We start from the raw sequence: 13,640 nt of genomic DNA, 5'->3' as shown, positions 1-13,640 counted from the left end.
GATAAGACCACTTTATGAGAACCAAGAAGCCATAGTCAAGACTGCCTTTGGTAACACTGACTGGTTTGAAATCAGGAACAGCGTCCGATAAGGCTGCATTCTTTCCCCAGCCCTATTGAACTTGTATGCTGAAGTGATCATAAGGCAATATAATCTGGATAAATCCCTAGTTGGAGGGAAAATTGGTGTAAATCGATATGCTGGTGACACAGCTTTACCTAACTCGAAGAGTCAAAGAAGAAAGTGAGCACATGGGACTGAGTATTAGTGTATCTTGACACCCTCAAGAAGTCCTGGTGGAGTCAAGATTGACAGGGGGTGACCCCCTGTACCTGATTGGCTGCACAGCAGCCTAGGACATAGGTCCTGGAAGGGCACTACAAGTTGCCGGAAAAAAACATGCGGCAGTGGCCTGGTTCCAACGCACAGGCAGAGCTCCCACGGTCTTCTTGCCCACCGAAGCACAACCTGCCTCAGTGTTTTACCACTGAGCCAAAAGTCTTTTGAAGCCGATTTTGCAGGGCCGGCGCTCCACAACAGGCACCCCCACCCCCAACTGAAGTCACTTGAAGATGCCGGCGGCTGCATGGAGGCGACACAACTGGGGGGAGAGACAGTGTTATCCGGCCAGTGCAGGAGCACACGCCGCCAGACTCCCACCTGATGTGGCTTTCCCGGTGCCAGAGCTGAAGCGCACAGTGCGGCAGCTGTTGGTGCCGGAGCAAGGAGATGGATCTGACAGTCATGGGTGGCATCTGTCAGCGTGGGATCTGCATCCACGGAGTTGACAGTCCCGACACTGGGGCACACACCATGAGCGCGGCAGGTGTGAGCGGGGGAGCGGCTGACATGGACCTGACAATCCACGTAGCAAAGCAGAAGCGGTGAGGCCAGTAGCTGTGAGCGGTGGACCTTTAGGGTAAGGCTAAAATTTCTTCTTAGACTTACATGATTAGATGTTCATGCTGCTGTGTTACACCTGTAACACGGAAGCATTTACAGCTAAGAATGTAAGCGAAATGTGCACAGAACGCAGACGTCTATCCACACTGCTACTAGGACCTGTCAGCCTTGGCCCTATCGGGAGCTAGGGGTGTGAGGGGGGCATTCATCCTGTCAAACCCTTAGCCTTTGAGCTGTTGTGCTGGCGGCCTATGCTGCGCATACCATGGACAGTGATGGTCACAAATAAGGCTTTCATAGACCATGTGAAACCAAAAGTATCACTAGAAAGCAAAATTACCAAACAACGGCTTTCATACTTTGGTCATGTCATACGAGCCAATTCTCTGGAAACAACATAATGCTTTGCACAGTATTTGGGACCAGAAGAAGAGGACGCCAAAGAACATGCTGTCTAGACACAATCAAGGTTGACACAAACATGACTGGAAAATCTGAAGGAAGCGGCCAAAGACAGAGAAGCATGGCGTATGCTGATCCACAAGGTGACTGAAAGTCGGCAACAACTGAACGGATAAATCAATATTTTGGACACCACCATAAAATTTTTAAACCACTTAATACAGACATCGCTATACTGAAGACCTATTGATTGGTCCATATACTTCATATGAAACAGTTTCCATCCTAAACCCATCAAAAAGTCCATAGTCTGCAGCCAGGCCATCAGATACAACCGGATCTGCTCCAACCTGACACACGGAGATGAACATTTTATATCTTAAAGGAGATTTTTAAATTGGGGCTACCATTCTACCTCAATTGATGATCAAATCACAACAGCCATCAGGATACCCAGAAGTCAACTACTCCAATACACAAAGTAGTCAAATCTCAGAAATTAACTTAAAGCTTAACAATTATTATAACTCATTAAAATCGAGCACAACCCAGCTTTCTTTTGTTTGATAATAATTCCTCAAAGTGAGTGTCCAGACAGAAAAAAAATGGAGGTATAAATCCCACCAAGGCCAACAGTTGTCACAAACGGCCATACAAACCCTATATCTGAAATACTATCAAAGCTGTATACCACGCTGCTGCTTAAATTTTAGCTGTCAGTCTACCATCAAGGCTGTATAGCATATCACTCCTATTAAGGCTGTATATCACACTGCTACCTAAATCTTAGCTGTCAGTCTATCGTCAAGGCTGTATGACAGGTTGCTATCATTAAGACTGTACATACCTTTTTGTTGTTCAAATCTTAGCTGTCAGTCTACCATCAAGGCTGTATGGCATGTTGCTGTTAACAAGCACTATTTACTATAGAAGCCAGAAGCTTATAGCCAGTCAGTCAGCGTCTATCATTGTAATAGCGAGATAAGCGCACTGTTTTAAGGAAGTGACGCTAAACTTGTGTTCAGCTTAATTTGTCTATAGCACTAATTATCAGTGAAGGACGCATTCTACCCCAGGCGGAATGTAGTTTGGAGTAGAAGAATGTGGGTATTAGGGAATGTGTACATATAATAAAAAAAAAAATTTGACCTAGACCCTAACCCAAATAACAAGACCAAGTGGCTAATGATTTTTAAGCCAAATCCCACATATCGGGCGAGATTTCTGGTTGCATGACCTAGATTTGTAAGTTTGCTTATATAAAGATCTAGAAAAGTGCTTCCTGTCAGCAAGTAAGGAAGTTAAATTAAATCTTGGTTTGGTGCTAAAGTGTATTTACTATTCTATGCTTAAGACGCTATTACACAGCGTCACTAAAGCTAGCAATTTAGAGCTAATTGCTTGGTCTCCATGAGCAATTGAAATTTCCAGCCCATGTCCCTTTATGTGGCCCATAGCAAAGTCCAGACACAGTAGGACCGGTTCTCCTCCACTTTTTCTGGGGGACACTGCCAGCCCTTCGCAGAGGGGGCAGCGCCAGCATATAGAGCAGGTGCCATCTTGGATTCTGAGCTGCGGCACGCACCAGTGGTGGCGCAGCTCTGACAGTCCCACCCAGACACCCTAGCAGCTCTACAATGTAGGAAGCTTGCTACTAAAGAGGTCAAAGGGAAGAAACACCATTATAGTGCATAGAGCTCCATAGCCATTTTAAGGAGTAGGTATGTTTAGGACTCATTCACACGGACGTATGCAGTTTTAGTCTGTAAAACATACAGCGTATTCACTGGGTATTTGGACCTTCTTGTGTTTATTGCGCATGTGTTTGCTGTGGTTTTCACACACACAAAAAATCCCTTTGAACTTAAAAAGGTTGTCCCGCGCCGAAACGTGTTTTTTTTTTTTTTTTTTTTTTTTTTTTTTGTTCAGCGCAGGACAAACCCAAGGGATGTGGTGAAATAAAAAAAAATTTTTTACTTACCCGAATCCCCTCTCTGCATCATCTTCTTTCTTTTCCTCCAAGATGGTCTTCTCCCATGGTGCACCGTGGGCTCTGTGCGGTCCATTGCCGATTCCAGCCTCCTGATTGGCTGGAATCGGCACACGTGATGGCGCGGAGCTACGCAATGCGTAGAAGGGGGCGGAGCCAGAACGCCGCTCGTGCCCGGACCGACCAGAAGGGAGAAGACCCTTCTGCGCAAGCGCGTCTAATCGGGCGATTAGACGCTGAAATTAGACGGAGCCATGGAGACGGGGACGCCAGCAACGGAGCAGGTAAGTGAATAACTTCTGTATGGCTCATATTTAATGCACGATGTATATTACAAAGTGCATTAATATGGCCATACAGAAGTGTATAACCCCACTTGCTTTCGCGAGACAACCCCTTTAATTGTGAATTTAAGTCCATAGTATGGAGCAAAATAGGACATGTTGCAATATTTTTCTTTTTTCTTTTTTTTTTTTTTTTCATGCCTGTAAAATATACACTTGGACAATTGTTTTGGATGTCCGCAGTACACGCGTAAAAAAAAAAAAAAATGTTTGGAATACAGACTGCACATATGCCTGTGTGAATGAACCCTTATGAACAGCTCTTTAAAGGCAACCAGAATACTGATGTGGTCCTTGGTTAAAATGAGTTTGACACCCCTGCTGTAGATGATATACGGGTAGCCATATACATTACAGGTAGATCTGCCAATCATTTGTAGGGACCTCCCAATTCTCCCTAAAGAGTTTTTGGCTGACTGCTATCTAGTATGCGGGCAGCCCAAGGTTTGTACCAGTTGGTGACCTATGTTGTCCCGATACTAGTGTATCTTGACGCTACCGGAAGCTAGGGATTTGACGGGTTGGATACGGACAGCAGCAATCAGCACCAGGAGGGTGGAAGGGCCGGCCAAGAAGCAGGTGCAGCGATAACGTAAGCCGGGACAGGAGGGAGCCGGGGGCAGCAGGAGCAGGGCCGCTAGCTGGGACTGGAGGGAGTCGGGACAGCAGGAGCAGGGCAGCAAGTCGGGACAGCTCTGCACAGTGACAGCAGGAGTGGAGCAGTGACAGCTGCAGCGGGGACACCAGGAGCAGGGCCAATAGCCGGGACTGCAGGGATCAGACTTCCAGCAGAAGTGGGGAACTTCTGCCAGGACCTGCAGGGGAGCCATCAAATCAAATTAGGTGAAGGGGGGCATCACGGATTCGCCGTCCCATGTGGACACCAGCGGATTAGCGGCCGCAGGCGGATTTGCCGCGGCAAAATTCCGGACGGAGTTTCCGCAGCAAATCTGCCCTGTGTGAAGCCAGCCTTACACTGCCTGTAACATGCATGCTTCTGTGCACAGCGCAGTTTGGTCTTTCCAGTGCTTTAGACCTGCATCCTGCCCATAATTTGGAATCCTCTACATAACTATAGCTTTTACTAAATGTCGGCTTCTCATGCTGACCTTTTTTGGTATCCCTGGACAAGGCATCATAGGACATGTAGTTGTTACCAGAGTTATTCATTGCACACAAAATTTCTGCAATCATGGTGGGGAATAGGTGCTAGATGTTAGGAACTTGCCACACTTGTAGATGAACTTGCACAAAACAACCGAGTACCAAGAAATAACTACTTTCATCCATATTTTATAGATCTTCCATTGGTTTTGCTGCAGATTTCATCTTGTCAAGTCTGGTACATATTACACCTAGCAATAAAGTGCCGTATGGCTGAATAATGCACAGTAAAACAACATGTCATTATAACATGAATTGCGGCAATTGTTCACCCGGTTTTCACAGGTGAAACACCCCCCCGCCCCCAATAGGCTACATCTATAAGAACAGCATGGCTAAAAATGACTAAAGCACTCGCAGAGAGAGAATTCAATTTATTCTTGACATACTTGTTTCAGAGGAATTCATTTAGGTAGATCTACCATTTCCATTTTTACAGACACATATTTTGAGCAGGCTGACATTTATGGAGTGCTTTGTCAAATAAGTGCTTTGTCAATGTAGAAATTAAATGCCAGCCTGGCAGCTTTGCTGTGCATAGTATATGTAGCCTGCTGTGTAAGGAAACCAAGAATGTATTTTAACAGGTGTGGGTTTTTAGTAATATGTTGACCAACTGTGCGCTTACGCTGTAAATTAACAATAAAAAGCCCATTAGAATAGTCTTCAGTTCAGTCATTCACACAGGAGCCCTGGAAACAGGTCGGAGGGAATGGTGTTCTAGGTTTTTGGAAGGCTTTCTGTGTTCCTGCTTTTACTGATTAACAAAAATCTACTCCCCCCCCCCCCCCCCCCCCCCACCTCTTTCCCAATTCTGCCATTACAGGGATAGCAAGAGTAGCTGTCAGATTTGGGCAAGCTGTAGAAGAGCTCCCCAGATCAGTCTATAGCTCATCAATGTGCCCGTACCTTAGTAGCTGTTGGCGGAACGTTCGTTTAGCCAACGATTATTCCTTCCGCCTACTGCATAAGGTTTGTTCTTACGGCTTAATGTGTCACAGATTTTGCCACCTCTAAAAACCATGGCTAAGGCAGAAACTTCTGCCACCTATTTTTCTGCAATTCCACAAAGCGATTTAGCCATATCAGTGGGCAAAATCCATGTAAGAAAATGAAATTTCTGACATGGATCTACAGAATCTTGTCACAAATTCCACACGTGGATTTTGGCAATTGACAGGGCTAAATCTGCATGTTAAATCGGCAGCAGAAATTCGCAGTTTAGCCATGGATTTCTGCTGTGGTTTTTAGAGGTTGAGTCCACCTTGGATTCCACCATGTCAACATACCCATACAGCTAAACACAGCTGAACGTTGATGTCATTTAATAGGGAGAGTGGAGAAAGCTCTGGTGACTGCTTATCACTTGGGGAGAGAAAAACGCTGGTGTTGAAATTCAACGTGCCCCTCTCTTCAGTGCGTTTCAATAGCAGACTCAAACCATGGAGAGGTGTGGCGCTGTTGTGGAAGAAAGCACAGTTTTTGTTTTTCGTTCTGCACAACCCCTTGAATCTTGGTAAGAATAGATTTTTCAGACTTGGTAGGTTTGGTTTTGGTCCATTTCTGCTTACAGGGAACCTGTCCGCGGCTTAGAGCACCATAAACAAGGTTACGGCGCTCATAGGGTAGGTTCCCACGGGTACAGGGAGGTATACTAACCTGCCATAGAGATCAGTGGGAGCATGCATGCAAACAGCCTGCAACTTTCAGTCCCATGGCACTGACTGCATGGGCTTTTGGAGCTGACAGCACGGGCATCAGAGGGCAGGCAAGTTTAAAACATACCCCCCCCCCTGATATTTCTCATGGAAATTTATGAATACATTGTGACCGTGTCTAATCATTGGTGACTCTGTCGGTTGTATAAGGACTGATATATTGACAAAAGCAATGGTAACACCCAGTTATTAAACATTTCCAGGAAAAGTAACAGAGCAATGGTGCAATGCAGAGTCGTAAGAAACAGAGCTCCAGCACTTTATTGTGGAATTCAAGTAGTGTTTAAGTTAAATATGGTTAGTTTTTCCAATTTTCCATTACTATGTTTGGTAATTGTATTTTGTGACATTGATACCTAGGCTTATTTGAGTGTGTGGAAATGTTTGGAATGTTTAGCTCTAGAGGATGACCATGATAGATGACTGAGCCATTATCTAGCACCCTCTTTGCAGTGTGATTTATGCTGATTGGTTAACATTTACTTTTGGTATACATTCATCCTAAGTGATATATAGTGCAGAACTGCTGAAAACTGAAAATAAAAATATATTTTCTAGCTGGCAACCATAACAGGTATACATATCAGTATCTTGCTTTTTGATCCCTTTGGCTGGGTTGGACGCCCTGTATGAAGCAGTAAAATGCACTTAAAGATCATTCAGAGCAGCACTAAAGTCATTTTCTCCACCTGCTCTTCAATGCTCCAGCACATTATTATTTGCTATAGGTACATATGGAGACATGGTCAATATTGTATTTTGTTTGCTCTGCTGTAAAATGAAATTTTTGTATGTTGTGGCCATTAATTTAGACAAATGGCTAGATAGGAGGTTGGTGATGCAACCAAAAGTAATACTTCACCCGGTCTTACTGTTTGGTTTTGTAATTGAGCATTCTATACAATTTTATATTTAGTTTGAACTTAAAGGCGTTGTCCCACTTTACATTAGCACAATGTACCCTTTTGGAGCACGCCAACCATCTTTGTAATGTATCTCCTGCGCAATTTTGCTTCCTGATGTACAGCAACACTCAGTCGAGTGATGCTGCACCAAGCTGTTTTTGGAGATGCATCTAATGTCATGTACACCCATCCAGAGGTACTTCCAGCTAGGGCGATGTATGCTACGTCACTAATGATGGCACTCGTACGTGTTCCATTGATGTGTACTGCACATAGAAGCTAATGCTAACCCTGATGGGTGATGGCCCTGGAAGATGGAACCGGACATGACAGGACTGCTCCTCACAGACCAAAACAAAGTGGCCTTCATGATTTAAACAGTAATTTCGGGTTTAACAATGGAAATTAAGGTAGAAAGCCTGCTTTTAAAAGATTACCAGTGCTGAGTAGGAGGAGATTGGGGACCGTTGGGAAGTAAAGAACTTGTTGGCTCTAGTTTATACAGCAATCTGCTTATGTGAACGGGCTCTTACTCTTCAGTTGTGTGTCTAAACTTCTCGGATCTTTGAAATTGTATCCCAATGATTGTCTTGTTCTTTTGCTGCCTATTTTTGGTGGCAAATATCTGCAGCACTCTTCTTGGTACCAAAAATGCCATCTGACAGCTTCTATTATATCTCAATCGAGAATAACTGTGATCTGTTCAAAAACAACACCATAACTCTTTCACAGCTCCATTTTTAATACAAGCTAGGAGTTTTTCTTTGCTTGCCCAATTGAAATTCAATGAGCCCGATTCTTGGTTTCCACAAGAATAGTTGTTGGGATACAGTTGGGAAGTCACAGTACGTTAGATTTTCTGAGCTAGTTAGGGGAGGTGTTTAGATGGGGGCATATTTTGTATTTCAGCCGCACTTCAGTAGCGGTGAGCGATTTTCAGCGACCTGATTGGTTGTTGGGTACACACCCCCCTTTGGAGATCTGCACGAGTGGGCAGCCTGTTAAATAAGCAGCAGCACAGCCGTAGAAGGATCGGCAACTAACCTTACCCCTAACCTTAAACCTACCCCCCCCCCCCCCCCCGCGCGGGTCTCGTGAACTAGTACTCGTGCACATCTCCAAAGGGGGGTGTGCACCCAACAACCAATGAGGTCGCTGGAATCTCTCACCGCTACTGAAGTGCAGCTGAAATACAATATTTGCTATCTGTAACCCAAAGCAGAGAGCAGCTACACTGTGCTTCCTTTTCAGTTCCTGATGATATGGCAGATTTACGGAAGGTGCATTAAAGGTCTAAGGTCTCAAGTCTTTTCTTAAAATAAATACCTACCCCAAAAATCTGAAAGTGTTGTCCCTTCTCATCCCGCTTGGGGTACACCTTTTTCATCACGTCCACACCATAATTGCCACTGATAATACTTCTTTAGAGGTCTCTTGCCCACTGGAAAATTTACTGATGCGAAAACTGCATGACTGGAAAATGTCTGATCACGGAGAGCGTCCTTCATCCACAGATCATCCATTGTGACCGGTCACAGAATGAAGACACCATTCTTTCTAGCATCATGTGTCAAGATTGCCATTTGCGGAGCCTTGTGATTGTTGGTCAGCATTCCTACACACACCTGGAAGACGCTTTCTACATCTTGAAGTCTTCACACAGGATGTTGCGCACAGAACCTTCGGAAATGCCAACTTTGCAGGCAAAATTTCATTCCCGGCCAATCGATGGTCCTCCATAACTACTTGCGCCACTTGCACAATCATGTTGTTGGACCAGCTGGTGGTGACCAAGGCTCCTTTGGTTTGTTTTCACACTTTGGGCCTTCTTTTGAACTGTTGCACCCACAAATGTACATTTTTTCATGTTTGCGATACCTTCACTGCATGATTCATTCAACTGACGATGAATGTTGGTGGCTGCCATACCACACAAGTGAAGAAAAGTAATGATTGCATGCTTTTCTTGGAATGGGAACATTGCCGGTTTAAGTATTAAAGAAGCTTCTAACTTCAGCCACTTTCGTGTGTGTTCTGCGCACTGGACTATGCTGCCATCTTTCAATTGCAGACACTGTCATATCTGTAGCAACATTTACTTTTGTATAACTTTATTACACCTAATACCACAGGCATACAGTTTGTTTTTTTTTGCAATTATTGGTTCTGCGTGTAAAACCTATGACTTAGGCCGGCTGCACACGGCCGTGACGGGCTCCGCCACGAAATTCCGCGGCGGAGCCCGTCACGGCACCCCCCAGGAGACCCTATACTTACCTGCGTATCCGGCGTCCTCGCTCCTGCATGACTCTTTGCCGCCCACTTCCGCCGCATCATATGACGCGGCGGTGGGCGGGGAAGCGTTTTCACGCTATCTTCCGCTGTGCTACAGCGGAAGATAGCGTGAACGGACGGCTTCCATTGACTGCATTGGAAGCCGTCCGCGCGTACAATAGAGCGTGCTGCGGGTGACGCACCGTGAGCACTGAGCTATTAGGTTCAATGGAACCTAATAGCTGCGGGCAACGCAGTGGATTACGCAGCTGAATCCGTTCGCGGGAAGGAGGCCTTACTCCTAAGCTGTTCATACAAATGCTTGAAGTGTGAAAAATATATCCTTTTATAAATATGCATATTCGACTTGGCCGCTACTAGTATTGAGGAAACTAAGTGGTTACACTTTTACATCAGCTAATCTACAACTGAAAGGCCTGACTGATACCTTGCCTATCTACACTAAATGTCCAATTCGTTGGCGACATCCTGTATAGTAGCACATTGGACTTCCTTTTGGCCTTCAGAACTGCAGCGATTTGCCACACCATTACTCCGCCAGCCTGAGCTGTTGACACCCGACTGCAAGGGTTCATCAATTCATGCTGCTTGTGCCGATTTTTTATTTTTATTTATTTATTTATTTTTTTCTTCACCCTCTCATCAGCATGGTGCGGCAGAAATCTGTATTCCTCTGACCAGGCAATGTTTTTTTTCACTGTTCGGTGATCTAATTTTTTCCCTTTTGCCCACTTGAGTCTCTCCTTTCCATTTCTCTTAGACGGCACTGACACTCAAACTAGGGGTTTGCTGTTATTATAGCCCATCCTTGCTAAGAAGCGAGGAATTGTGCATTTGGATACATTAAAATTTGGCTGACCCTGCATCGCCCATTCGTCAGATGGATTCTTGACATCCTGTTCTGATCCCTTTCATCAAAGAATCGTTAACCTCACAGAATCCCCTTTCGCTGGATGATGTTTCTCAAACACAAGCAATGGGATAGCATTGCGGTCCTCTTGCACAGCTGTCACAGAGGAATGCGATCTTCCCTCTAGTTTTTCAATGGGGCCAGTGCTTCTGCCACCGGACCAATTGTCAAAAAGGTGAAACCCCTGAATGTGACGGCATCCAGGGGCTTGACATCCAAGGAATCCCCTGCTGCAGCTGTCACAGCCGCAGTAGGGCATAGCAATCCGCTCCCATTGCGTTTAATGGGACAGCAGCAGTGTCGGCCCCATTGAAAGCAATGGGATGACATCGCGGTCCTCTGCCACTACGTGGAGCTTCAGTCATGCGCATTTGGCAGATCCGTGGAGCTCGTCTGACTGAGCCCTAATGTGGATTCACACTGAAACTGATCCATAAAAAACTTGCTCACTTAGTTTTATGTTAAACTTCGGGGTCACAGGTCTAAATTCTACACGGGTACATCCCGATCGTGGAAGGACAGTTGTCTCTTATAAAGTGACCTTCCTGTTTATCCTGAAAATTGCTTTAAATATAGAGGATTGACAGCAGAAAGACCTTATGGGCCATCCAGTCGGTCCCTTATATAATTTTCCTTAGAATGATTATGACGTTTGATGTTTTGTGGTTTTGCCAACCACATTTGTTGGAAGTTCTTAGTCTCAAACATCTACTACTATCCTCTTGTCTGTTTTGCTGCACATTGTTTAGTAATCTGCTTGTTGCTTGGAAAGACAAAATACAGCAATTAAAAGCATGGAAAGATTAGAAGTTATTTTCTGCAAGCGTAAAGTGTGAAATCAATGTTTTATTTGTGCAAAAGATGTCTGTCATTACGCTGCAGCCAACACAAGCTTATTTCCAAATTACAGCAAAATGTTACAAAGACACACAAATGCCACTAATCTCCCTGAAATCAGAATGTCTACACAATGTTCCACAGCAATGAACGGAGTTTATCTGTAAATAATGGAAAATTAAATTATCTAGTTTACTTTTTTCCGTGAATGGCTTTGGAGATATCATATTTGTGGATTTACAAACAAAAAATGCCAACATTCTTATCAACCTCTTAATTGATTTGGCTGATACATTTTTTTCTATACCTGTTGGTTAATGAAATTCTCAAATATGCTTGCTTAAGTATTAAATAAACATATGTTGTTTGAAAGTAATAAGCACTTGACACGGCGGGCAGGGTCAACTTCTGAAGTGTTTATTTTTCCTGCTTTGGAAGATTTGCTTTGGCTGGAAACCTTTGAGATATGTTGGATTCATTTAAGGAAATGGCACTCTATTATTCTAATTGCTTTCAAGCACTGAGCTGATGTGTGCAGGAAGTTTACAGCTCCGTTTACACTACAGTGGGCAGGCTTGGTGTTGCAGGCATTGATGTGAATGCGAACTTTGTCTGTAATACCAAGCCTTGCCTCTGCAGTAGGTACAGAGCTATCTGCGCACAGAGTTTACATCTGTAGGAAGCAAACGCCTTTGCCCAGAGATCAGCTCATCGGCGGGACTCTGTTTATTGAAACAGAATGCAATCTTGATATAATCAAATTTTTCTAATATTTTAAGAGATCATAATCGACAACAAGCCGGGCTCACACAAGTGTGTGGTGACAGCGTATGGCGCTGTACCAATCTCCCGTAGGCAGCCATGGTACTGTTCAAATGAATTGCGCGTGCAAGAAAAATCACAGCATGTTTTATCGGTCTACACATTGATGTTTTTTCACACTGATCAATAGTTTAGAGGGGAAAGAACTTGTGGCATGTCCCTTTCCCATCCATTCCATGGAGAAGAAATGGGGCATGCCAATGCATGTCAATGTGCTACCTTAGTGTAAATCCAACAGCACACGGACAGCTGTCCGATGCAAGCTGCACCCAAGCCTCTCAGGCACATCCTGCACTTATGGCTAGTTTACAACTAGGCTAAGATAACTAAAATCAGTCTTATCATTTGGTACTGTGAGGAACTAGTTAAAGGGGTTGTCCCGATGCAGCAAGTGGGTCTATACACTTCTGCATGGCCATAATAATGCACTTTGTAATGTACATTGTGCATTAATTATGAGCCATGCAGAAGTTATAAAAAGTTTTATACTTACCTGCTCCGTTGCTGGCGTCCTCGTCTCCATGGTGCCGACTAATTTTCGCCCTCCGATGGCCAAATTAGCCGCGCTTGCGCAGTCCGGGTCTTCTTCTTTTCTGAATGGGGCTCCGTGTAGCTCCGTGTAGCTCCGCCCCGTCACGTGCCGATTCCAGCCAATCAGGAGGCTGGAATCGGCAATGGACCGCACAGAAGCCCTGCGGTCCATGAAGACAGAGGATCCCGGCGGCCATCTTCAGCAGGTGAGTATGAAGACGCCGGACCGCCGGGATTCAGGTAAGCGCTGTGCGGGTGGTTTTTTTAACCCCTGCATCGGGGTTGTCTCGCGCCGAACGGGGGGGGGGGGGGGGTTAAAAAAAAAAAAAAAAAACCCCGTTTCGGCGCGGGACAACCCCTTTAATACACTGGGTGTTCATCTTCACTTTTGTTTTCTAATCTGCGTCTTATTGGCTCTTCGGTTACAAAATGTGGCATATTTTGCTATTAAAACAAAACCTAATGCAAGCTAAAGAACTTAATGGATGTAATTCACGTAGTGGGGTCAAATGCGACCCTAACTAGGTATTACGCTGTGTAGTGCATGCTTATATGTCTGCGGCTGAATTACCTACACAGTTCACTGAGAATAGGTCGAAGCGCGTAGATTTGCATTGCTTGGTTTAAAAGTTACACCCAGAATCTGATGTAGTTGTTTTGGGGTTTTTTTGACCCTACCAAATGAGCTAAAAAAAAGTGTAAATTGTAGTAGAATAATTTGTGATCTCAAAATCTTTGCGTCGTCATTGCCAAATTTTCAAAAGGGGGTATAGCCTCCTGCAGTCCAAGAGATTACCTGTGATTTATTCCAGAAGCTCT

The 13,640-nt window shown here is 44.6% G+C and overlaps 1 protein-coding gene across 4 annotated transcripts in view; it reads left to right on the top strand.

The window, feature by feature from the left end:
• FNDC3A (fibronectin type III domain containing 3A) overlaps positions 1 to 13,640 on the top strand; it is a 187,750-nt gene that overhangs the window by 30,801 nt on the left and 143,309 nt on the right. The window lies entirely within an intron of this gene.

Source organism: Eleutherodactylus coqui, chromosome 1, assembly GCF_035609145.1.
Source record: "Eleutherodactylus coqui strain aEleCoq1 chromosome 1, aEleCoq1.hap1, whole genome shotgun sequence".
Lineage (NCBI taxonomy): Eukaryota > Metazoa > Chordata > Amphibia > Anura > Eleutherodactylidae > Eleutherodactylus > Eleutherodactylus coqui.
The sequence above is the reverse complement of the archived record's forward strand: the minus strand, read 5'-3'. Positions and strand labels throughout refer to the sequence as shown.